This window comes from Mirounga leonina, unplaced genomic scaffold, assembly GCF_011800145.1.
Source record: "Mirounga leonina isolate KUSES-001 unplaced genomic scaffold, KU_Mleo_1.0 Mir_173, whole genome shotgun sequence".
NCBI lineage: Eukaryota > Metazoa > Chordata > Mammalia > Carnivora > Phocidae > Mirounga > Mirounga leonina.
In genome coordinates, this window is record NW_023270447.1 from 5,531,862 (window position 1) to 5,559,029 (window position 27,168).

Genomic DNA, 27,168 nt, shown 5'->3' on the forward strand with positions numbered 1-27,168 from the left:
GAAGATAGCTACTTTTGCAATTGCTACTTCCCTGATACGGTAATGTTTGTTTTCTACACTTTCAGTTCTTCAGTGCAACATGGTTAAAATAGCTGGTGACTTATATTTTCTGACTGGAACGGGACAGATATGATATTCAACATATTTTCCATTTTTTTAACTGTTTGCTGTGTCAGATATTGTGCTGGTCACTGTTAATGATGGTCAAGTCCTTCATGCCCTGTGCATTAAGGTATTTAGGAAATATTAATTATATGTTCGCAAACTATTTTACTGTTTGTATTTTGCATTTGTATTCGTACAGTTTATTTTGTATTTTGATGTATGTGGGGGTAGGTGATATGAGACAATTAATGTGATCATACAATAGAAACAGGATCTCTTGACATGCATTTAGTGATCTATAGATTTAAAAGTACCTACATGCATATACATTATATTTGTGTGAAATCTCAGGGCAGTTACTATCCCCATTTTAAAGATAAGAAAACTTGAGATTCAGAGAAGTTTTCTTCAGACTTTGAACCTCAAGCCTTCCTCACTGAAAAAAAAAAAAAAAAATTTAAATCTCTAAACTTTTAAAATGCAAAAGCAACATGAGACTAAGATCACGTGTCAAACTCCAGAATTTTTCATTCTTCTACAACATGGGAAAATGGTGGTCATATAGTTTAGAAAATCTATATATCTATATTATATATATAATATAGATATATGAACACATTTGTGACAGGATATTAAGATAATTTTGGTGAGTCAATGACTTGTGCGTGTAATTAAAAAAAAAAGACTCAGGAAAATATGGCAAATTCCAGCTCTGAAAAACAAAAAACAAAAAAACACCAATCCTGAAGACTAGGGCAACCCCAAAATCTGTCTTCCATTGAAGACCCATTCTCTTTAATTCAACTGTAATACTAGTATCTTGGGTTTCCTCATAACATAAAAGTGTAAAACTTGACAGTCATTTGCAGCCCATGAAAACTTCTACTTTCTAGGCTCACACCCAAAAAGTAATTTTGGTTGTATGTGGGTGTGACAAAACCTCTTAAGTGTAAAAAAAAAAAAAAAATCAAAACTTATCTCCAAAATTCTTTAGTGAAATTGGTTCTCCAGGATGATGCAACAGATTTATATCTCTGGCTATCATTTTCCCCTAGTATATTGCTGCACACGTCTTGGTGGGGCCCCAGATTAAAAATTACAGCCTTAAAGCATTTTTTAAATCAGGTCTCAGAAACATTACAAGAATCCATCTTGTTCATTTATTCTCAGAATTATTTCAAAGAGCTACTTTATAGTTTTAATAGGGATAAGTGCAGTAGGAGTAAGGCTCAGGATGTTCCTAGCACTAGCTTTCCTTTTTAAGCCAGTTTGATTGTGGAAGATTCTTCCTTTATGAACTAAACATCTCTAAATAGACTGAAATGTTTTCTTTGTGTTTCTCTAGGTAGTGACTCAGAGTGTCAGGGCCAGATAGAGCATTAGAGTACTCAGAGGACATTTGAGACACTTTACCCTACTTGCTCTTATGAAAGCAGTTTTTGAAATGACATTGACTAAATATGGAGGATTAAGAAGGAGAGAATGAGCCATCATTAACCTTCCTTTGTCTCAGATTATATTCCTCAAGTGATCTCTCTTTTAAATTGGTCACAAGATTTTCAATATTCTACATAAAGCTGGTTTTTCATTTTCCCATCCCCCTTTGCTGTTTTGAATATATGTTCTACTTCATTGTTTAAGCCAGAATCTGATTTCAAAGTAGGACATTACTTTGACATAAATTACAGCATGCTAGAGTGCTTAATCTTCTCAGTCTGATTTTAATTGCTGCCCTGTATAAATAACACATAATAATTCTGTTTTATTAATATAGTGATCCATCTTTATTGCCCTGTGCTTGTTAATGAAGATTGAAAATTTAGGTCCCTAACTATAAATTAGAAGTGTTTAAACAACTGACAAAAATTATTCAAGTTTTCAAGTACTAGATTAAGCTTTCTTTTATTGGATTTATTTACACGTAAAGTTCTGAATCCTCTTTGATGTTTTTGTTGTTTGGAGGAGATTATGTTCAGTCACATGCCTAGAAATGCTTAGAAATGAGCTATTCATTTATTAGGCTAACTGATCAATTGGCACATGTTAAATTCAGGAAAAGAGTCTAAGGTGAGCTCTCCTGAGCTACTAGGATTCAATTAATCCTATTTCGTGGGTCAAGTAAACTTCAAACCGAACCACTGAACATTTAGAATGATCATGAGTTTGAGTAGACCTCGTAAGGTCAGCGGTTAAACTAGAGAAATCAAGAAAAGATTTGTGAGAGCTTTCCTCTTTCATTCATCTGTTACCATGTACCTTCTTGTATCTATAGTGAACTACTTACACTTTCTGTAATGTCCTAATGTGTTTTGTATGTGCCCTTACCTTTGACTGTAATACTCTCCGATGGCCACCCTCTGCTAAACGCTGCCAGCGCTGTGAGCCCATTACCTTAGCTTGCTTACAGGAGCTCTTTCAGATCTCGGCTCACATGACCTTTCCTCTGGGTCATCTTTCCAGCTCCCAAGACTAAAATAGGTTCCCCTCCTTTGTACTCCAATAGTATCTTGTTCATGCCCCTATTATAATGCTTATCAGCACATTTGTTCATATGTTGTTTTACTTGCCTGCATTCTTCATTATAATGTAGGTTTCTTGAAGGCCAGGATAGATGGAGTCCTATTCTATGTTGCATTCCTAGTACCTATCATGGTATCTTACGCATACTAGATACCGAGTACTTACTTTTTTTTATTTTATTGACATTAGCGGGTAGGAAAAACATGTAGTAAATCCAAAATGTGGAGCCCGTGAGGCAAAACACGGTGGTGGTTTTATAGTGGTTATAGTGATTAAAAGTACAGATTCTGGAGCCAGATGGCCTGGGTTTGATTTTCAGCCCTGCTACATACTTAGTCTATGGCCTTGGGCAGGTTACATAGCCCTCTGTGCTTGAGTTTCTTCACTTGAAACACAGGGAGAGTAAAGGGATTCTATCTCATGCATTTTTATTATATTTAAAAGAGCTAGTGTGTGTATAGAAGACTTACTAGAACATAGTAAGTTTAAGGTTGGATTGCTGAGTGAGGAATTAGAAAGCGTTAGAGAGTTTGAAGGCAAGGTTTCAGCCCAAGACCTACAGGGAGTGGGATTCTCCAAGGGTCTGGCCACAGCCTGATTTTCTCTTCTTCTTGACAAGTCTTGCATCCCAGGACATCTAGTTTCATTACTAACCCTTACAGCAATATTTCTTACAAGATTGTCCTCCAACTTTCGGAAATACCTGATTGGCTTGGTAAAAATATAGATGTCAAGGCCTCACTACAGAATCCTTGGGGAGTTGTATGTAAACACCATCCCGAATGATCATGATGCCTGAAGAGAATTGCACTTTGGGGTTCACAGAGATGGGCCAGTGATGTTTGGAAGAAGACTCCCTGCTGATTCAGTAATGCTTTCAGTTGCCTTAGAGCTCTCAATCATAATTTTGATAGCTTTTATAACACTTGTTTGCTTTATTCCCTGTGTTTTGATGTTTGTAAAAATATAAGATATAATCAACATCCTCAAGTAGCTTGTGGTATCCTTAATAAAGAGATGAGTGTCAAACACCTTAAACAATTAGATAAAAATTACAAACCAAAGCTTGTAAAAAGTTATACATCAAAAATTACAAAATAAAATTTTGGTATTGACTCTAAGTGCAGTGTAAAAGAGAAGGGCTAGGTAGGCTCGAGCCATCTGGGAAGATTTTGGAAAACGAGGCAGCCATGAAACATGAGTAGGAATTGGATGGGTAGAGAGGGGTGAGGGAAGGTATAGAGAGCGTCAAGACAGGGGTGATCCAGTGACTAAAGGAACAGAGATGGGCTTGAGAATGGAACATGTAGGGAAGCTAAAAGAGCCCAGACTCAGATATTTCACGTTAAGCAATAGAAAGTAGTGGGAATCAAGACACACAACATTATCTCTATCTATGATTCTCTATCATCTTAAAAAACACAATGGGAGTTCAGAATTTGACTGGTCAAATTATAGAAAATCATTGGGAGGTTTTTCTTTAGGAACTGAAAAAATGAAAACTGGAGTCTAGGCAGATTATGTCACCTTGGTAAACCCCCACTACCTGTAATATAAATAGAGTGTGTTTCCCTAGAGTATGTCAAAACAAGGTGGAACAAGAGGAATTAGTAATTGTATAAAAAATAAATAACCAAAAGCAGCACAAATTACAGGCAGAGACAGTTGCTTGTAGATTGTGGCTATGGTGACCCCCAATGAGAGGAATGCTAGCAGGTGTTTTTGAAGGATACATGTGGTGGTTCCCTTACCCTCTGTGCCCTCACTGGTAGCTTCCTCACCTTCTGTCATTCTTCCTTTATCTTGAATTGTAGCAGATGTTTGCAGCTGGATAACTCTATCAACCTGTTTCCTGCCTGTAGAATTCTGGGAGTACAACAACCTTCATTCATTTCATTTCATCCAGCTTCTGCTCCTTTCTGTTCCTTTCTGTCCAAGATGGAAATGTTTCTGCTGGTATGACATTCTCAAAATCCCTTGGGGCCTCCCCTATAGGTCAAGGTGATCCAAGCATTAGACAAAATGATTCTCCACAGATCCTTCCTGGGTAACTCCATCACTATACCTGGCTTCTGTTGAGATGGTTGATTGGATCCATCAGTCACATACCTAATCTCTTTAACAAAAAGTTGCTCGGCCACATTCTTAGTCCCTGTCCAGAGCATGCTTTTTCAACAATTTTCTTGGTTTTATCATCCTTTACAAACTGGGTAGACTGATAACCTTCCAAATCATCAAGTGTTGGCTTCTTTTTGAGTAATAGTTTCTTCCTCAATGGACTTCTTGCCACTTGCATTTTAATAAAATCATCAAGGAGAAAGGCCATATCTTCCACCCTATACTTGGAAATATCCTTGCTAAATATTGTGCCTTCAACACAATTGTAGACTACAAGTCAGTCAAGTTCTCTGCCACTTTATGACAAGTATCCCCTTTCCTACAGTGCTCAATAACATGCACCTCATTTCCTTTTGAGACTTCACCTTTAACTTCCAAACCTTCACTAACAGTCTCGTCAAGACAATCTAGGCTTTTTCTATCACGTGCCTTAGAATTCTTCTCTCTCTACCCATTCCCCAATTCCAAAGCTACTTCCGTATTTAAGGTATTTGTCACAGCAGGACACCCCTTCCTTTCCTGATACCAACATCTAAATTAGTCAGGATTTTTTCCTCTCTCTCTCTCTCTTTCTTTCTCTCTCTCTCTCACTTGGTATATATACATGAGGAAAGTATATACACCACACACACACATACACTTTTGAGGAAAAAAGAACAATTGTACTCTGTGTGTGTGTGAATGATGTGGGGTTCGAAAGTCTGAAATTTGTAGAATCAAGCAGGCTGGAAACTCTAAAGCAGGAGGAGGTGAAGCTTCAGGCCACAAATAAAATTTCTTCTTCCTCAAGGAAACCTCAGTTTTGATCTTAAGGCCTTTCAGCTGATTTTATGAGGCTTACCCATATTATGAAAATCTCCTTTACCTAAAATCAACTAATAGTAGCTGTAACCACCTATACAAAATACCTTCACAGCAACACCTAGATTAGTATTTAATTGAATACCTGAGAACTATCATCTAGCCAAGCTGACACACAAAACGAACCATCACAGCCTTTGAATATGTCTTTCCAGCTGCCTGAATCTGTTCTCCTCCTGCTAACTCATAGTCACACTTCAGGTTGCAGCATAAATATCTTGTCACTTCTGGTGAATAGCTTTCTCTGGGCTCCAGACCAAGTTCACTCTCTGTTAAATGTCCCTGACAGCACCCTGCATTTCTGCGCATCACACTCCTTATTACTGAATCAATATCTGAACCATCTGCTGGGTTGCAAGTTCCATGAAGTTCCATGAGTCTATCTTGTTCATAGTTGACACTCAATAAAGTCTGTTGAATGAGGGAATAAATAGATCACAGGTTAGGCTGGTCCAGATGGCAGGTTCTCTCCATCCACAACTCAAGAATTCAGGGCCAGCGCTTGCTATTTTAATAGGGCCCCAAAGCATAAAGAAAACCGTTTTCCTACTCAATAATACTTGGCTTTTAAGAACACAGCATCTAGGGATAAGATAAAATAAAAGATCAAATTTAATAGTTAAAGTTGAGCAATAGTTGCCTTTTCTATTTGGTATCTACCCTACCTAGGGGTACAGAAAACCACTGGAGCAATGGATGGGAAGCTCTAGGATAACCACCAGGTTTTGGGATTTGACATAAAATACGAAAAAAACATTTGAAGAAGTGGTTGAAAGAATAGCCTTCGGAGTGATATAGACATGGATTCATGACTTGATTAGAACACTTACCATCAAGTGATCTTGACCAAATTACTTTCCTAAGCCTCGGTATCTTTACAGTGTTAATTAGGACATTTCGGTAGACTTAGTATATTGAAACTGAACCAGGGGTTCATATATTTAAGGGGGGAACTATTTTATTATGAAGTAAAGGAGGTAAACCTGGATGCTAAATGGAAAACCACTCTCCTTTTCCAGCACCCAGGCTATTCAGGATGATGAAGGTCTTCAACATATGCCAATAGATACATGGGAGGGCAAAAATCCAGCAGGAAAGTGGAGGCTCTCCTGTGGATGATGGAAAATAAAAGACTCGAATTGAACGCTGTTTACTGAACATTTTATTTGGGCCAGGCTAAATGTACACACTATTATTTGATGTACAGAACATTGTAGTTCCTTCAGTTCTACTTAGAAAAAAATGGAGCAAATTAATTGGGATAGTTAGGCTTATGCTATGTAGATCCCACTGGTAATCTTGATTTGTAAAACAAATACAATAATACCTGCTCTGTTGATAGTTAACAGGTTGTTGGGAAAATCAGAATAAAAATGAGATAATATGTTTGAAATTGGTTTCTTCCCCGTGAAGAAAATAAAAAGTATGATTATTTAAAGGCTTGTATCTACATGCTTCAACATCTGAAGAAATATACACTTAAAAAAAAAATCAATCAAACTGGTTGTTATTTGGCATCATGTAGACAAAACAATTGTTGATTTGACAATCTTTCACATCTCAACTGGTTGTCATGGCGTCATGTTGACTGACAAAGAAAAGCAATTCCCTCTTCTCTACAGTTTCCAGATTCCATAAAACATTAAATAAAGAGACCTGAAAATAGAGAACAGTTTTAAAGTCTGCACCCAGGGCTTAGTCAGAGGAAAAACTTCAGATCATGCCTTTGGTGCGTCCTGAATAAGCTGATACTGAATATGCCCCGTGCTGTTTGTCTTTGGGAGATGCCCTAATTTAGACTCAGCATTTGACCTTCTAGACAGATATAGAACAGGAATAGCTATGACACTGGACAAAAGATGAACAATGGTGGTTTCTTTTAGTTATCAAGAATGATACAATGTTATAATTTAAAATGCCTTCAAAACATTATTTATGTCAGCCTTTCCCAAGATCACATTTCAATTTATTGGAAGACCTAGAACTGTAACCCAGGTTTCCTGAGGCCAAGTAAAAGATCCCCTACTCCATTCCTCACCCTCAACTGTGCTGCATCGTAAAATACATGGAAATTATGTTGGCTTTCATTTACCTCCTATTTTATTTGAATCCTACGTAAAAAAACATCATGCAAGGTCTCCATAATTCTCAATTCTCATAACCTCACCTGCATTTCGTCTGGATAATCTTGCCTGAATGTGGCACACACCTCTCCACCTCCCAGCATACTGGATGACTCATGGCTTCAGTCTGCCTACTATAACATAGTTGGAGCTATGTTTCATTTGCCATTATGTCCCCTGACAAGTCCTTAAAAAGACTCCTTATTACATTAAATGAGAAGGCTGAAGGTAAGGTCTCCTACAGGCCTACTTAATGATGGGAAGGCTATCACTCCCCATTTCAAAGCCCATTTATCTGTAGCAGTTATTCTGAGTGTATGGATTACTACACTGGCAAAAATGCTTATTTTCCTTTCACCCAACATTTCCGAAGGCAATAAGCACATGAATCATTCTTTATCTTCTTTAACAGAGGGAAGCATGAGCCTAATTTGAACGTTGTAGTAGTGGCTAGACCTACATAGCTAAACAAAACAAAACAAAACGAACCTGGATGTAGTCTTATGATGATAGCTAATTGTTCTCTGAGCATTTTTATGTGGAGAGAACAGCAACATGTTCAACAAAAAGTTGAAATTATAGAAATTTCAGCTAAAACTAGAGATATAATTTCAGTTATTGGCCATATTATAAATGTGAGGAAATGATAGCTCACTGAAGCTCACATCTGAAGTTGAAAAATGGCTACCATGTTATCTCTGACGTAGGCAATTGGCTATTTCTTCTCTTAATAGCACTGATTTAAAGTCCATTTAAAATCACCATTGTAGTAGAGTCTGTTCTCATAAAATTATATTTGCACAACGTTGTACAGCATACCCCCCTCCACGTATCACATGCGTGTATTGTAAAGGAGCCTGTGCGTGCCATCTCAGAGTCTTTTTTATGACAACGTTGGAGGAAGTCACAGGAACTTACACAGACTGTCTAAAGCTACAACGAGTATAGAGGGAAACCTGACCTTCTGGCTCAAGAGCTCTTTCCAATGTGTTGCACTGCTCCTGGCAGAGCTCCTCCTAAACAGTTCACGCTTTTGTTGTTTTCGTTGTTGTTATTAGGTTTTGTTTTGCTTTGTTTCTCACCAGACACTGCCTAGCTTCTTCTATCTAATTTGTATAACTCCTGACTTTATTTTCCTTATTATGTCCTGTCTATCAAGTATTCTTTATCGATGCCCACAGGTCTCCCTAGCCTACCATTTCATGTCAGTCAAATTGTTTGCTACCTTTGAAAGGATTCTTTTCAGAGTGTTCATTGTAAAAGTAATAAGCGGATATTGACTTATGTCACATGCTCCATGCCTGGGTGTAATGGATTCAGAGAATCCATGTTCGAAGTATCTTATTTTTCAATATTGTGCATAGGATGAAATAGGGGCTTTTAGAACAGTCCCAGTAGAACTAGAAACTCTAGAGCTGGCATTGGCTGGAATCTAGAATGAAAGGAAGAATTACTTCAGTTTCCTTCTTGGTATGAATGCACAGGAGGGTTGATGTAGTTTCCTTTGCGGAGATTACAGCTTTACAGGGAAGACAATCATTAAATAGGTGATTATGGTGTGAGTGTTACAAAAGGGCAGCTATACAGAGCGCTACCCATTGCGTTTGGCCCACATATTCTGGAAGAGTTCATATTTCCTCTTTCTAATGCCAGTGATACGCATATTTCATGCAGATGTTCACTCCCTGTTTTACTGCGCTGGAAGGGTTCAGTAGATCATAGCCACTGTGAATTTGCCTGTTCTCACTGATGTTAACCTGTACCTTAGTGTTTGAAACCCCAGTTTTTCTAACTTTCGCTGGAGGGTGAAATGGTTTCAGGTAAAGATAAGCACTCGCTAGACCTGGTTAAATTCCCAGTTTTGTCCTGTACAAGTTGCATGCTGTGGACAAGTGAGTCAACCTGCCAAAGACTCAGTTTCTTCATATGCAAATCGATGCTGAGATTGATAATCACCTCACTTCACTCTTCTTCTATAAGGATGATGTGAAATACTGTACATGAAAATGTTTTTAGATACAAACTACAAATATTAATTGCTTTAGAGTCAATTTCAGGATGTTTCAAACATAGTGGCAGAGCTCATTTTCTGATCTCTGCTTGTTCCTCGTCCATAATAAACTTATATTCCAGGCCCATCACTGCCGAAAAAGCTTGGGAAACATATTTAAACTATAATCTTAGGCAGAAAGAATGGCATCAGAGGAAGTGAGACTATAAACTGAAAACCCTGATACTTAGCATTAAACAGAATATGGAAAACTCATGCTGCTATAGATTTGTTAGTGAGGGGAAAAAAAAAGATAGAGAGAATACCCCAAACTATCACTTTGAAGTCCTGGATGGATCAAATGGAAAGACAACTACAGAGACAGGATTCTGAGAAACTGGAAGAAAAAAGCCATTTGGGTCAACTTCAGAAAACGGCTGCAGATCTTGAGCTAGATTCTTCTCCTCCCTGAACACTTCTTGTGTTGAGTGGTATTTGACCAAATGAACTGACAAATCAAATGTTTGGTGTGATGTGGCTGTGATGGAGATAAATGTCCATTGAAACGCATAGGACCTAAAATGAAAGTAAGGGGCTACAGAATTAATGTAATATATCACCATACTCCCATATGTCAGCTTTAAAGATTTGGTCTCTTAGAAACTTAAAGAAGTGAGAGGCCGGTGAATTAATCCAATGCATCATCACAGGGTCCCTCGGTATCTATCTGGAAATTCTGGCCTCGAAAGGTACAGGGGAGAGGTTTAGTAATGTGCAGTATTTATGAACTGTACAAGTTTCTCTTTAGCTCACTCATTGGGAAGTTATCCCCAAAAGATAAGAAAACAGGATAAATCAACAACAGCATTAAACTGGAATCGTCTTTCTTCTTAAACTAAAAATAGGAAATGCCCCCATTCCCATATTATAAAAATAAATTCCTACCCAATTATTTTCTCCCACTCAATTCAGCTACCATATCCGTATTTGTGCTTGGGCTGATGATGAGAGGTTTATCCTTTTTTCTTTTTTTTTTTTCTGGTGGCTCTCCTTGTCAAAGGAGGGCCCCTTGGGAACAGAAAGTACAAGTCTTACGTTTGTATCTACTTTTCTTCTGATGAAGGTGCCATGTATGGATTTGCTTTCAATTTGGAACACAGTTTCTCATTAAGTAGTTTGTTCTCAATCAGTCAGCCAGCAGACTGGAATAGCTAATTTTATAAAAGGGTTAACTCTCTTTTTGATTCACATTTATTTGAATTTCTCAATTCAAGTAAGAGAGAAAAACATACCCAACTTTTCTCTAGCTGGAGACACTGACGGGATATGAGATGTTACACAGTCATGAGACAGTTGGTCTGAATATTAAGTGAAAACCATAAAGCCTACAACATTTTGGCTTGAATAATAGATCATTAGTGCTTATCAAAAAGAGAGGATCTTTATGATGGAGTTGAGCAGGACTCCTAAAAATATGCTTATGGTATCTATTTGTCCAGGAAGTGAGAAACCAAAGCTTCCTTTCTTCATACGAGTAATCCTAAGAACCATCGCTTGTTTTCATTTATACTGAAAATTTAAAACCTAAGACACGCCTGATGTTGGAAAAGGCAACTATTTCTACTAATGCAGAAAAGCCACCTTGGCTTGACAGTTTTGCAAATATATGTTTGGAAGCAGAGGTAATTAGCTCTTACTCTTAGTATTAGGATGACGGTCTAAATCCTCAGACCAATGTACACCAATATATATTTATATATATCCCCAAACTCCTGAGCTGCCTGGCTTTGGGTGGCAAAGCTCTGCTTTTCAGTGTCAGGGGCCAGTGGCACAAAGAACAGCAGGTGCCACATGCAGTGGCTGTATCTGCACTTTAACTTCTCATAGCTCCTTGAACCAGCGGTTGAACTGCAGCACAGAAGGGACACCCCGCTTACCCTCGTTTATTTAACAGATTTGAAGGGTATACTGAGGTGAATTACTGTCCCTTGTCAGAATGGTCTAATGGCTTCTGGAGTTCCTTTTCAAAGGGTAGGAGTTCATTGGGATGAACTGGGAATCCTGGGAATCCTACCAGGGATTGAGTGGAGATCACGTTGGTTTTACTGGTAAGAGATGTTTGCCAAGACAGAGAGGAGAGTGGGGAAGCATTCGTGTTGATCCCTCATCTAGGACTTCTGGTGCCATAAAGGTTCTTATCACTCAGCGGGCAATCGAGGTTCGGGAAGGGAACAAAACTGCTTGGTTTTCCTTGGGCTAGCATAAGGTAAATGGTATTTTAACAAGAGCCATTTGGGAATGGATGAGATTATATAAATCCATGAGAATTTTGGTTTGTTTTACTTTGCTTTTGGACAGCTGTCCAATTCCTACTTTAAATACTTAAGAACTTTGTCTTATGCCTCAGAATATCATGGTTTTAATTACTAAATCAGTACATGTTAGAAATAAGAACAATTTTCCTTGCCTGTTAATCAATGACTTTTTATCGTGAAATAGGGATTCTATATTATCTTTAATACATATTTAGGTTGGCCAGAATATATTGGGAAATAAGTGAATATCTAGGCTCATAGTACTTATAAAGCACTCTTGTGTAGGCTCAACAGAAGCAGTCACTAAATAAGGGTTTTTGTTCATTTCAGTTTTTATTTGACAAAAATACCAATATATTTTTCTTAATTTTTAGCCTGTTTCAAACTTTCTTGTTTTTTGGGTTTTTTTTTGTATATGTGTGGTCTTTTTTAGAGTAATGGGCCACTGGTGTTCCTAATTCAGAAGCAGACAATTTTTTCAATGTGGTCTTTCAATGCTGTGTCTCCTTCAATTTTTTCTTGAGATTGGAACACTGTTTTTTCCCCTCTTGTGAAGTATTTAGAGACCTAAAAGTATCTCTGAATCTTGCATCAAACTGCAGTGTGGCCCATAGGTAGCAGAAAGGAAATTATTTTAGGATTTGTGGGTTTGTTTCTTTTTTTGCCAAGAACCTACTGTTCCTTTGAAAATTGCTTAATATCATTCTCTGTAAAGTGGACTAACATCCCTTCCTGCTGCAATATTTTAACCATCTGAGTAGTGAGTGTAACAGGTCAGGAACTAAGAGATTGAACCAATCCAAAGGTATTTTATCAGAAACCTTCTATGTGCCAGTCCTTTATAGGTCAGTCAGTGTTACAACAGAATGGAAGATTCTGTTTTATACCCAAGAACGCAATTAAAGACTTACATTTAATTAAGTGCTGGGTTGAGTGATTCAGACTATAGACACTACAGGAGCTCAGAAAACGGAGAGACTGAAAATATCCAAGATCAGAATCATTTATCTGAAATCAGTAACCATAAGGCTTATTTACAACTTTCTAAAAGTCCAAATAATGCAGTCAAATTTGTGACATGAAAAAGCCAACCCAAGTACTCAGTGTTCACATGGAAATAGTAGACTAAATAGTAGGTTGTTCTGCTCCAGCTGTGATACTGAAAATGTCACTTTTACTCGTTCTGTATACCGCCTCTGAATTCTTTTATATGCAAAGCCCAAAGGTCACCTGACACATCATCAGGCAATTACTACTTCTTTCATTGTGCAAGTCAATGGCTGATCAAGTACACATCATTACAGTTCAGGAACGCTCTATTCTTTTCCTCTTACACCCAGGCACCTCCTTGGTGATATGCATGGTTTGGAAGGGGTAGAGAAATAAAGTTAGTAGGAGTAATCACACAGTTGCCTGCTGTGAAGAAGAGTGAGCTTTATTTACAGCACAGCACTCTGATTTGGCTTTAAAAGAATTATATCAACTAAAAATTATACATAATAGACTTGGCAGAAACAGAAGCTGGTGGTCAGGCCTGATTATATCAAACAGAAACACTTGGAAAGCAATGTTGCCAAGGTATCGCTTACTCAGATTTGTAACAGGTGTCCACGGGACAATAATCCTCACAGATTCTCAACTGCTTTTTAAATGCTAAGATTTTGAGCTAGAGATATCCTGTGGCTCCGTGACAAAAAGTGTTACGCTAATCAAGATCCATCCAAGTCTTCTGATCTAAGATAAGACAGAGCCTAAAAGAAAATCACCTAGTGAGTGGATCCTCTCATTGCAATGTCTTCACAATGAATTTTGGAGGAATATTTAGGATATAAAGATCAAGCTAGAAAAAATGAAAAATAATATCTTGAGCCTGACAAACAGGCTTTGGGGGAAAAAAAAACACACCTCACTGATAACAAATAATTAGTATATAACATGATTGTATTGTTTGGATTAAATTTGCCACCTTTTTTCCCAAAATAATATGTTTAAGGATTAATGTATTGCTTTTAAAGAACTGTTTGTGTGTATGACTATATAGCACATGAACTTTAGTTCTAACATAAATTCTTAAAAAGAAAAAAAATCACTTGTTTGATTGTGTGTTTTTCTTTCTAGGTTGCAGGTTTTATAAAGCCAAGGAATGTCACGTATTCCTATCTATACTATCAGTACCTGGCACAATTCCTGGCCCATAGTAGATGCTCAGGAAATGTTGGGAGATGATGCTAAACAAAATTATTTTCAATTAAGGGTTTTCTCAGCAAGAACATTAAGAAAAACAAACAAAAAATGGGTGAAGGCCAGAAGTTTTTAAGGCGTTTAGTTGTCTGAGAAAAACAAGGCTTGATATTCCCTGTTCGCACAGCCTCATTTTTAATGTGAAATAAAGTAGCAATGTCACTGAGTTAATGCAGAAATTCTTTTGTTTTCCTTATACAGCAGTAACTAGGTTTTTAAGACCCATTTAGGTATGATGTAGGCTTCATTTTGGATTAACCATTTGAGCTACTTCTGTTACCTTTACATATACACTGAGACTCTAGGAAACCATTTTGCTATGTGTCAGAAATTTCCAAACTTGAAAGGTCAATAATAGTGAAAAGAAATTTGCCACCATTGAAGAGAACCCTTTCACAAGAAGAACATGTAGCCAACGATAGGAAGTTGTTATCAGACATGAGAAGGTGTATTCAACATAATTATTCAAATAGATGAAGAGTTTATTAAATTTTTGCTGAATTTTCCATATGAAGATCTCTGTAATATTTCAGTACTGTCTGAAAGATGTTCTAACCTATAACATTAGAACATAATGATTAGGACATAGTTCAATTCAATGGCGTCTCTAAATTGGTACTGTTAACTTTCATTTTCAGATTCCAATCTATAGTATACAGAAACTTCCCAGATATAATATGGAACATCTAAAAGGTAAAATATGTGTTCTGGGGAATTTGGATGTCTGTTTTCTATTTAAGGATTCTGCTGGTTAATCCAAGTATTAAATTTTTTTAAAAAGGGTCTGTGTGCCCATGAAGGCAGCATTGCCTATCATGTGGGTGTATTATAAAGATTTTGTAGATGACAAACAGGGGTGGAGAGAATGTATTGCTCAAGTTCACACAAGTAGCAAACAGCAGAGACAGGATTTGAACTTTGGCATCTGGCTTGGGGCCAGAATACATTTTACTTGTTAAAAAAATCAAAACATTATTTAAATGGGGAAAAAAATAAAAGCAACTTCTGACGTTCAGTTCCATGGCCAGCATCCCAATCCCAGTCTACCTCTTCTTGATTCTCAGAGCTAATGACTCCTGTTTGGTACATATTCTTCCAGACCGTTTGCTATACATTTTGCATAAATACATATGTAATTGTAGAGAATATATAGTATCCTGTATTTTGTAGTTTTAATATATAAGTGATGTAATGTTGTTTTGTCATTATGAAACAATTTTTAATTTAATCTCATATCTTAGAGACACTTTCATGTTACCACATTTAGTTCTACCCCTTTCTTCTGAAGTTCTACATAGCCTAACATATAGCATTATGGCCATCTCTTTCTTTCTTTCTTTCTTTCTTTCTTTCTTTCTTTCTTTCTTTCTTTCTTTCTTTCTTTCTTTCTTTCTTTCTTTCTTCTTTCTTTCTTTCTTCTTTCTTTCTTTCTTTCTTTCTTTCTTTCTTTCTTTCTTTCTTTCTTTCTTTCTTTCTTTCTTTCTTTCAAGAGAGAGACAACACAAGCAGGGATAGGGACAGAGGGAGAAACAGGCTTCCTGCTCAGCTGGGATTTAAGGATTCTGCTTAGCAGGGAGCATAATCCCAGGGCTTGATCCCAGGACCCTGGGATCATGACTGAGCCAAAGGCAGTCACTTAACCAATTGAGCCACCCATGCACCCCCCCTTTTTATATTTATTATGGCCATCTCTTCTTTATTTTAACCATTGTTTTCTTAATGAACAGTAAGATTATTTCCATGTAGGAGAGGAAAGATGCATATGTAAGGCAATGACTTGACTTTATATTATCTCCACAACATTAGAGTATCACCACAAAATTCTGAATCAGAGCTATCTATACTTGAAGCTAGAAAGCTCTTGAAGGTTGTGGGAAAACTCTGGGCAAGCTCTTAGAACTAGGCTTCTTGTTCTGAAGTAATATATCTATGATTCTGTGGATCTCAACGTTCTATCTAGAATTGGGCATTGAGAGTATTACTTGTTCTGCCATATGACTATATTTATAGTTTTGTTTTCAAAAGTGTAAAGTATTTTACATATATTAAGTGATATTCTTATATCAATTCAACTCATCATGCAACTCATCTTATTATATCAATTAAACTCCTCATGCATGTATTGAATATTTGCTATGAGATATATTCTGATGTAGGTATCATAGAAAGTAAAATAAATGCTTTGAGCATGTGATATAGTAAAAGTAAAAGGCACAAATATAAAAAATTCTGAAAAAGGGGTATGCAATCTGAATTGTATGAAAGATGTAAGGTTCAACTGCATTGCAGGGGAAGAAGAGAATACTCCAATTAAAGAGGCTTTGAAATACTTCTTGAGAGAGATGAAATATATGGTAGAAATTTGAGAGACACATTAGTTAGAGTATAAGAGGAAGAGAGGAACTGATTGTTCCAAATTCCCTCATATAAATTGGACTTGAATGATTTGTTCAGGCTAGTGTTCTAGAGCTAGTGAGTCTTACTGGCATGAGGCTCTTTCAAGAGCATTATCAGGGAATCTAAAAGCCCTTGTTTAGTGTCAGAATTGTATTAGAAAATCAAACATGTGTCAATCTAAGGAATCTTCAGATAAACAAAAGCCTGCTCTGATGCAGTGCTCCAGTAAATGTGAGGCATGCTAAAATATACAATACAGGACTTCTAGAAGATGGGTATAAATCAGTGCCTGTGGAGACCTCATAAGGCACCCGAATACAGACTCTGGTGTCTTTTTTTTTTTTTTTTTTTCTTAAGTAATCTCTACTGCCAATGTAGGGCTCAAACTCATGACCCGAGATCAAGAGTCACATGCTCTACTGACTTAGCCAGCCAGGCACCCCTTTAGGTATCTTTTTATAGGATTTTTCAGTCTTCACCATAAATAGAGGGAGGGATTTTATGGGCAGTGAAAATAATTCAAGCAAGGTTGTCAACTGGGAAAATCCAGAGCTTGTCATCAGGCAGGTAGAATGACTTAGGATGTTTTTGGGTGGTGAATAAGAGAGGAAGACAGAAGGTGGCTTAGAGGGTGAAGACTCTGGAAATGTGGATTTGATGACATTGTGACTTTGAATGCCAATGTGAGGCCTATTTTAATGATATATGGTGAAATATTAAAGCTTTTCTTCCACAGAGTGATACACAATCAACTGTGTTTTTAAAGGTATCTCTTGCAGGACTGTGGGTAGAGGAGGAAAGATTGGAGGGAGTGAGAACAGTTGGGACTATTACAGTAGACCAGGAAGTGGGATTATGGTCTTAGGTTAAGACTAGTGGAAGGGAAAGGGAGGACTGGATACATTTGAGAGACACTAGAGAAATTGATTTCTTGGGATGATTTTTCAGCTGATTTGATATGGACATATGGAAAAGAAAGGAGTCAAAGATGGTAATAATAACCGTAGTACAACTCCTATTTAATTACCTATGTGCAAGGCATTACACAAATATAGATATTATATGTCTATTGTATATATGCATATATAATACATGTATTTATATTTATATGTATTTGTAACCTATTCCTCACAAAAACCCATTAATATATCCATTTTACTTGGAAGGAAACTGAGACTTAAGAAGTCAAATAATTTGCTGAAGGTCATGATCAAAATCCTTGGCCTGTGTTCTTAACCATAGTAATTCAATGAAGACCTTCTGATGACATGTGTTAATACTGAATGTCCATTCAGGAAGGCAGTAAATGTTTGTGCAGTATTTTCATATTTAATTACTGAAGTTTAGAAATTTCTTTCAAAACTCTGGTATAGCTTATTCATGTATGTGCCTGTAATATACAAACGAAACTTCTATATCTGTGCATATTCTTATGTCTCAAAACATTTTTCAAGTATCATAGCCATTAAGTTTGAGAAATATGATAGAATATAAGTCTTAGAATCTGTAAAGTACTAAAAAGTGGCTGACAATCTTTCTGGTTTATTGTTTTCTTGATGCATGAAACATGTTGTGTCAGCTTTTTTAAAGAAAGGAAAAAATAACAATAATGTAATTTCCTAAATTCCTTTCAGTCTTTGAAAATGAAAGCCCAGTTCCAGATAATGAAGTTGAGCGTGGTGAGATTTAAATTCTATCCAAATAAGTTACATTAACTCACAGTTATTTATTCTAATAAAGGAGAGGGATCCCTGGATAATTGAAATCCATAGATAATTGAAAAACTACATTTAGCAATATTTCTCAACCTCAACCCATAACAAAATTTTTATTGGCATTATAATCAAGTCGCAAAACCTTCTCATTTAAATTTTGTTTCCATTCTCTTTTCTTCTCATTTACATGGGAAATGAAATGCCTAAATTAATAAAGAGCAGAAGGCAAAAGGCTCTTATCTAGGGGCAGGTTAGAAACTGGATGCTGGGGCGCCTGGGTGGCTCAGTCATTAAGCGTCTGCCTTCGACTCAGGTCATGATCCCAGGGTCCTGGGATCGAGTCCCACATTGGGCTCCCTGCTCAGCAGGAAGCCTGCTTCTCCCTCTCCCACTCCCCCTGCTTGTGTTCCTGCTCTTGCTATCTCTGTCTCTGTCAAATAAATAAATAAAATCTTAAAAAAAAAAAAAAAAGAAAAGAAACTGGATGCTTATGGGATGTAAATACTTATAGGATATAAAAATGATTAAATCAAAAGCTTTTAAACATAATTATTGGGGTAATTGTGAACACTTTATGAATAAGAGAAATGGACTTTTAACTGGCTTTATATTATCATTAGATGTTGAGCTTTGTGGTGCTTTGAATTGGAAAACAGAATTTGCCTACTGGTCTTATATTGTTTTTTATCAGGCAAAATGTTCCTGTGAACAGCATAGCAGGTGCATAACCTGTCACTGATTATTCAGTAAGTTTCTTAACATACCAACATCTCGGTGTGAGCAAGAGACTAATGAACCTATGACAAACTGGCAAATGGATATTGTGTTTTGTTCACCTAATTAAGAGTTGCAAGATTTGCTACAACACTGAGTTTGTTTGGCATTGTGTTTTAGTAACTTCAAGATGTCATTAATCATACAATAAATATTTAAGAACCTACTGTGTTCCCAGGAGTAGAATGATGAATGAGGAAGCCCTTGCCCAGTTTTTCCCAAACCGTTCTGTATTTTTTCCTACATTATGGATTAGTGGAGGGTGTTTCAGGTCAATGACAGCATCCTGAGAAGATGATCTATAAGATTGATTAGGAAATAATTTGTTTAAAATCAGTTGGCATTGAGATCAATGTGATTATTCAAATTCGCCCAGATACTTTTTGTTTGTTTGTTTGCTACAGAGATTCTTTAAATGAAAACTTAAAATTTAGATATCTTGACAATACAAAATCAGAGAGTAGTAATCTCCTTTGACTGAAACATGGTCTGTAGAGAGGGGGTCCTGGTCCTGGGTCCTTTTCTTTTCATCCTTCTTTCCCTACATTTCTACTTAGATGAGGTATGGGTTGGGAGAAGAATGGTGTTAAAGTACCCATCTACTTGATCATCAGTTAGACTCAGATAAAATTTGCCTCTAATTTACTATTATTTGCATTTTGTATTTTTGTTACGCATTTCCCTCTCCTAGTGCATGGTGAACTTAAGCTTTGTGGATCCATGGATGCTTTGTGCACTCCAGTCCCTTGACGTTGTGGGTGAGAGTTGACCTGTGGCCAGTGGGATTTTTATTAATTAATAGATTGATTCACTCATCAACATTATTGGACATTGCTATGTTTTAGTCATTGTGCAAAATATAGGGATTATAAATAAGGACAAATGAGGGCGCCTGGGTGGCTCAGTTGGTTAAGCGACTGCCTTCGGCTCAGGTCATGATCCTGGAGTCCCGGGATCGAGTCCCGCATCGGGCTCCCTGCTCGGCAGGGGGTCTGCTTCTCCCTCTGACCCTCCCCCTGCTTGTGTTCCCTCTCTCGCTGTGTCTCTCTCTGTCAAATAAATAAAATCTTTTAAATAAATAAATAAATAAATAAATAAATAAAGACAGACAAATGAGACAATCATATTTTAAGAATTCTATTAAAGCATAATTTTAATACCACATATTCACTCATTTTAAGTGTACAATTCAATGATTTTTACTAATTTACAGAGTTCTGCAATCATCACAAAAATTCAATTTTAGAACACTTTTATTACTCCAAAAAGATTTCTTGCGCCTATTTGCAGTCAATCTGCATTCCTTCCTCCAGCCCCAGGCAACCATTAATCTTCTTTCTGCCTCTCTATATTTACCCTCTCTGGTTATTCATATAAATGGAATCATATAATATGCAGCATTTTGCATTTGGTTTCTTTCACTTAGCATGATGTTTTTGAGGTTCATCCATGTTGAAGCATGAATCAATAGTTTGTTCCTCTTTATTGCTTAATAGTATTTAATCATATGGAATATGCCACATTTTGTTTATCCATGAAGACAATCATCTTCTGTAGCACAAAATAAGCTATAAGTTTTAATATCTTTTCAAGAGCAAGAATTTGCTGCATATTTTCACATGTTTAAGAGACAGAAAGTTGCTAAAAGTCACATTTGCTGTTTAAGTCAGACTTTGGAGACCCTGAGACTCTTGTTCACTCCTGGGAAAAGTTTGAGGGGGAAGGAAAGAGGCTCTGAATCTAGAGATATCAGAACTGAACTATTAAAACCCCATCATTGACTTGGCTAAAAAAAAGCATGAGATTAGAGGATCCTGCTACTATTGATGATAGCTTAGCATGGCCAGCTCAAAAACTAATGATATCAACAGAGCATCCACTTTAGGAACAACAGCATGAAAAATTCCATCAACCTGCTCTCTAGTGACAGAAATATAGATAGATAAATAGATAGATAGGTAGAAAGATAGATAAAATTATATGTCTCTATCTGTACACACACATACAACTATTTAAAGTCTCCGAAAATTATCCAAAGGGCATACAGCAAATAAATGAAGAAACATTTATTTAGGAAAATCTACTAAAAATGAGTAAGTACCCTAAGAGTCTGTAGGAAGCTGAGCCACAGCTCACTTCCTTCTCCTGCTCTCCTCCAGTCCCTCCTCTGTTGTGGACAGTCCTTCTGTCACGTTGAACACCAGCTCAACTTAACAGAAGCCCCCCTCTGGGTGGATATGTTCAAGAAGATAGCACTCCCTCTCTTTTCAGCCCCCAATCGGGGGGGCACTGCATTTACTAGGAAGGAGAGGTCACCATCATTTTGAATCCCCTCCAACTCAGAGTTGCTGAGGCTACCTTATTGGTGAGTCCTATTACTTCCTCCACCCAGCCTCTACTCCTATGTTGGTTGCTCTACCTGGGCATAAATATTAGGGCTCTGATCTTCATCCTAGTTCATTTGTGGGACAGATTTTCAGTGCCAAGAAAGGCAAGCTGAGAATAATAGAGGCTACCGCCCCTGCCCAATATTCAGATTAGTTGTGCAGGGAAACAGACTGTCCTTTAAAACAGGCAACTCCAAAGCTTTCACCAAAGAAATTAATTTTATTTAAAACATGGTGTGAGTCATTTCAATACCAAAGAACACTCTCAAAAACATTGGAGATTTAGGTGATAAACAATTAAGAGGACACTGTTAGCTCTATGAAATCACCAAGCTAAACCAGAAGCCAGCTAGTTTACCAGGGACAAGCAGGGAAATAGCCAAGAAAAACCTTTCTAGAGTCAGAACAAACCTCCAAGATGGTCTTTAAAAACCATCCCTACCCATATTAATTGGACCAGACTGTGGACTAATTTATGCCTGAGGACACCGTCAAAAACAATAGAGCCATCAGGCCATAATTAATGGAGTCTTAAGAGCGGGGTGTGATACCAGTAGAAGCAGCTCATTAGACAGATCAGGGAAAGAGACAAAGAGAGTCTCCCTTTATAAAAAACTGCCATCCCTGGGTGATTGTGCACACAACCCAGGGCTACCTTAGGAGGAGCAAATGAGAAGCTTCACACAGCGGGCAAAATAGACTTCACTAAAATATTCTAGCCAAGTCACTAAATAAATAAACAAGCAACCAACAATAAAAACAAGCCCTGTGAAGGGAAGTGGAAATCAATAGCCAGAGTTGCTAAAATATATTACCTAAAATGTCCAGTTTCAACAAAAGTTTATGAGACATGCACAGAAAAAATAAGACCGATGCATAGGAAAAGAAAGCAGGCAGCAGAGATTGCCTGTACAAGGGGCCAGGTGTCATAGTTGGACAAATGGTCATCTTTCTGGGAAGAATTAAGTGCAGTCTGGCTGGAATGGAAAGGCTCTCCTGCAGTGTAGTGCCTCAGGTTCCTGTTCAAAGCTCACTAAAAGGGACCAGAGTGACATACTGGAAAGACTTGCAGCTGTAAGGAGGAAGCAACTCCAGTATGTACTGTAACCAGTTAACCTTTTATAAAACATTTTTTTAATCCTTTGTCTTTCAGATGTGTTAACATGTATATATTTATCATATAAAGGTATAAAAATAATGCAACAATAAAATGTATTTGTGTATGGAAAGTTCACTTTAGTCCAACCTCAAAAAGAGTCTACTTTTTTTCTAAATGCTAAATGAGGGATGCCTGGGTGGCTCAATGGGTTAAGTGTTTGCCTTCGGATCAGGTCATGATCCCAGGGTCCTCGGATTGGGCCCCACATTGGGCTCCCTGCTCAGTGGGGAGCCTGCTTCTCCCTCTCCCTCTGCTTCTGCCCCCCCCCCCCGCTCATGCTCTCTCTCTCTCTCTCAGCTGCTCTCTCTCCCTCTCAAATAAATAAAATCTTTAAAAAAGATGCTAAATGAAATATGAAATAGGCACATTATGGGTTGGATTAAATTTAATGATTCAAGAAAACATATTACTTTAAATTCTTGTATTTTATTATTACATGTTGAAGCCCAGATACTCTAATTATATCAAGAATATAAAACACATTTTATAAGGTAATTTACCACTTACAACTGATGTTTCTTTCTTTCTACCAAGAGATTGTTTTAATCTACTTTCCTCAGACTGCTTAGATATTTATAGAGATGTCTCAATCATATATTTGATTGATTTCTTTTAATCTGTCAATTGTGAGAAAAGAACATATTTAATGAAAGAAATGGTCTGATGCTATTCATAGTGTCCGTTGCATCACAAAATACTCCAGTATATATGGGTTGTCCTGTTTGACGGTTTGTGATGGAATACCAAATGTGAATTAATACATTGATACAGAAGTTCTAAAACACAAATTAAAAGATAGTTCTTAATTTTTCCACAAGTAACCAAATTAAAAATTAAATAGAACTATGAAGGCCGTTCATTTAGGAATGGAAATTGTGAATTCTAAGAATTCTAGACATGCTCATGTGTAGCTGCAGAAGAAAAAGCATATAAGAGACTCTTAATGCTGCTTGCCCACATGTAAAATTTCCTCCTCTATGCACTTAGGTTTGATAAAACAGAAATCATAGGAAATCTGATAAACATGTTTGAAAATTCTTTCATAGAAAAATTATAGCCTCGTTAGAAATACTTTGTATTAATTCAAAGAATCATAGAGATTTAAAAAGGAAAAATTTCAAGCAAGATACAAGTACTTTAAGTACCTATATCTCTCTCTTTTTAATCATTTAATCATTTAATCTATACTACAAAGGTTAAAGATTTTAAATATTTAGCAAAATGTACCTTTTAACCTTCTCTCTCTCAGAAGGCAATCGAAACTCTATTTAATTCATTAAATTAATCCTTGGTGGCCACAGCAGAATAAAAATTTCATTTCTTTAGCATGCAAATGATGCTATTAATGTGTGGAAATATACAGCACAAAAGTCATTTACTTGTCTAAGTGAATTTTGTTCTAAAACCTGCAATGTATTTCATATACAAGCAATAAAGATTAAAAGCAATGTGAAATTTAATCTGGCAGTGAGTGCAAAACATTACCTTTGTTTTTATGGATAAAAATTTGTTTTAAAAATTGTTTTGGAAATGTGGGGTTCATCTTTTGGCATAAAATTAGCCTAGGCTACATTCTTTGAGCATCTTGCAAGTTTAATGGACTTGAAAACTTGAAGATAAGACCTTTCAATGATCTTTGGGATATGGTATTGTTATCTATCCACAGATAAATCATGAACATATACTTAGCTCTTGAAAGTGTGTGATTTTTTAAAATAAGCTTAATTTTTTAACACTTTTAGATTTACAGAATTATTGCAAAAAAAAAATAACTAAAAGCGTTCTCACATACCCTATTCTCAGTTTCCCCTTTTACTAACAACTTGGATTAAGTGGTATATTTGTCACAATTAACAAACTGATGTTGATACACCATCACTATTATTATTATTAACTCACGTCTGTACTTCATAAATTTTGTTGCTCAAATTGTTCCAGCTTTGATCATTGGGAGCTGGTTTAGTTGGCTCCTATAATTTTTTTCTTTTTTGAGCATTTATTTTCTGGCTCTACAAGATACTCTAAGTTCATCTTGTATATTTCCTGCCTCATTTCTAGAATCAGCCCTTCCTCAAATAACTCTGGTTCCTTTTATTGGAGAATGGTGTGAGAAACCAAGATCTACACACTAGGTGCGTTCATTACTGCTAGGTTATTGTTTCTAGGCCCTCTAAGCTGACAAGCTAACTAGATGGTTGTATGTATACTAACCCATGCATATGCATGTATCTGCAAATATACGAACCTCTATCTGTATTAAACCAAACATGAGTTCATTAGTATCTGTAACTCCAGTCTACTACATGGGTCATTCTAACCTCTTCCCCTTGCTTTTCTCCCACTCTAATAGTGAGAAGCCTGCTGTTCATTTACTTTAACTGTTCCATGTAGCCATATATAGGGATTTCAAAATTGCTCACCCATGTGCCAGTGGGAAACCCCTTTGCCAAATATAGAATAGTGCTAGGTACAGTTACTTTCACCTTTAGTCCTCTAGATCCTATTCATTTCCAAAGTTATTAGGTTAACATCTTTGTTAACAAACCCTTCAGTAAGGTTGTTTCTTTAAATCAAAAACATATTCAAGGAATATTAATTAATCTGAAATGTGGCAAAAATTTAATAAAGATACAGTTTAAAAAATATATTCCAGTTTCCTCAAACCCTTCTTTCTGGAACTGGCTTATCTTAATCAGAGCAAAACTAGTCCATGTGTTTGGTTTCCTTTGGCTCGTTTATCTTCCCTTTTAAGATTGAGTTAGAAAGGTTAGTAATGGGAATCCAAATGGGTGACATAAGTAACCTAATATCCTGGTAAACTCTTAGATTATGCAATACAATAATGAAGAAATCCTCAACGCTTTACCTATAAAACGGCACCTAAGGCATCCTACAATATGCCATCCACTTATTACTTCAGGAACATCTGCCTCTAATTCCTCAAGGTGAACATTAAACATCACACCAACCAACTTGTGTGAACAAGCTGACACCTTCCTCTCATTTTGGAAAGCTCTCTATAGAACAGATACTCATCTTTCAAAGTGTGGATAATTTACATATTAACTCACTTAAGGCTAGAAGATCATCTGTTAGCTCAGAGCTCTGTGGTACGCACAGGAAATACTGAGATGAACATTCAGTCCCACCTTTACTGAGAAAGACAGAGAAGGAAACGGTTATAGTAATCAGATAAATATTATGACAGAGGGAAATATAAAGTCTTCCTCATCCTTAGGATTGGAATAATTTGATAATTTCTCTTTGCTTCTACTAACTTTATTTTACTGATTTTATTTTGTATTATGATACATTATTTTTATCATCTCTTAATTCAATGCGACACATTCATGAAGAGATCTTATTCATTGCTTTGTTTCCACAGCATCTAGCACAAGGCTTTGACCAGATAATAGCTGTTCTAAAAGATTTGCAGAACAAGCCTGTAATACTTTCCTAATATATAAATGGCATTTCTCATCAAACTACTCTTTTTATTATGGAGGATGTGAAAATGTTTTGGAAGCCTTTACATTTAGGACTACTTAAAATAGCTTGTTGGTAGGTATTTTACATTTAGAGTTACATAACTCCTTTTCATTAAAGACTATGATTTATTATGGCAGCATCATTAAACTTTCCATAAAGAAAAACCCTGAAACTACGTGGAATAATAGCTCAAATGTAGAATGCTCCAAAAGATAACTATAAAATCTAAATATACTTGGTAAATATTTATCATGCTTTAAAGTTTTAACATACCTGAAAACAGAAAAAAAAGTCCAATCTGAAATGAATATTAAGAAAATTAAGAAAAAAATTAGTCCCTAGGTTAGAAGTGAGTAAATATTATTAATATAAATTATGATAATGAGTTGAATATTTAAATAATTATTTCAATGCATATATTTAATTACTGATTTTAAGGCACCATTAATATTACTAGGTACAGACCAATGAAAGCTATAAAATAATGAGTTTAACTAAATATATTTCAGTTGTCTCACTTTTTTTTTTTTTTTAAAGATTTTATTTATTTATTTGAGAGAGAGAGAATGAGAGAGCACATGAGAGGGGGGAGGGTCAGAGGGGGAAGCAGACTCCCTGCCGAGCAGGGAGCCCGATGCAGGACTCGATGCAGGACTCGATCCAGGGACTCCAGGATCATGACCTGAGCCGAAGGCAGTCGCTTAACCAACTGAGCCACCCAGGCGCCCTCTCTCACTTCTCTTTTCAAAAGAAGTAAAGCCCAATTGTCTATATGGCAGTGGTTAAGGGAAGTAAATTCCTGCCAAACATTGACTGTGCCTACGCAAATTAACTGTTGCTATGAGATAATATTCAGCAAAGGTTACAAGGAACCAATCAGAGATTCTATCTTCACGAATAATAAGTATGAGTGAGCAGAATTTCTTGAAGATGTTTATAATCTGAACAATATATGCATGCAATATTTTTATAGA

At 36.6% G+C, this 27,168-nt stretch overlaps 2 long non-coding RNA genes across 2 annotated transcripts in view; both read right to left on the reverse strand.

Moving 5' to 3' along the window:
* Window positions 1–26,514, reverse strand: LOC118019069. The gene is made up of 2 exons (XR_004681547.1): window positions 25,777–26,514; window positions 1–6,186 (listed from the first exon to the last, which is right to left on the reverse strand). It is a non-coding gene; the product is annotated as an uncharacterized LOC118019069 (long non-coding RNA).
* LOC118019068 overlaps window positions 1–27,168 on the reverse strand; it is a 159,917-nt gene that overhangs the window by 89,119 nt on the left and 43,630 nt on the right. The window lies entirely within an intron of this gene.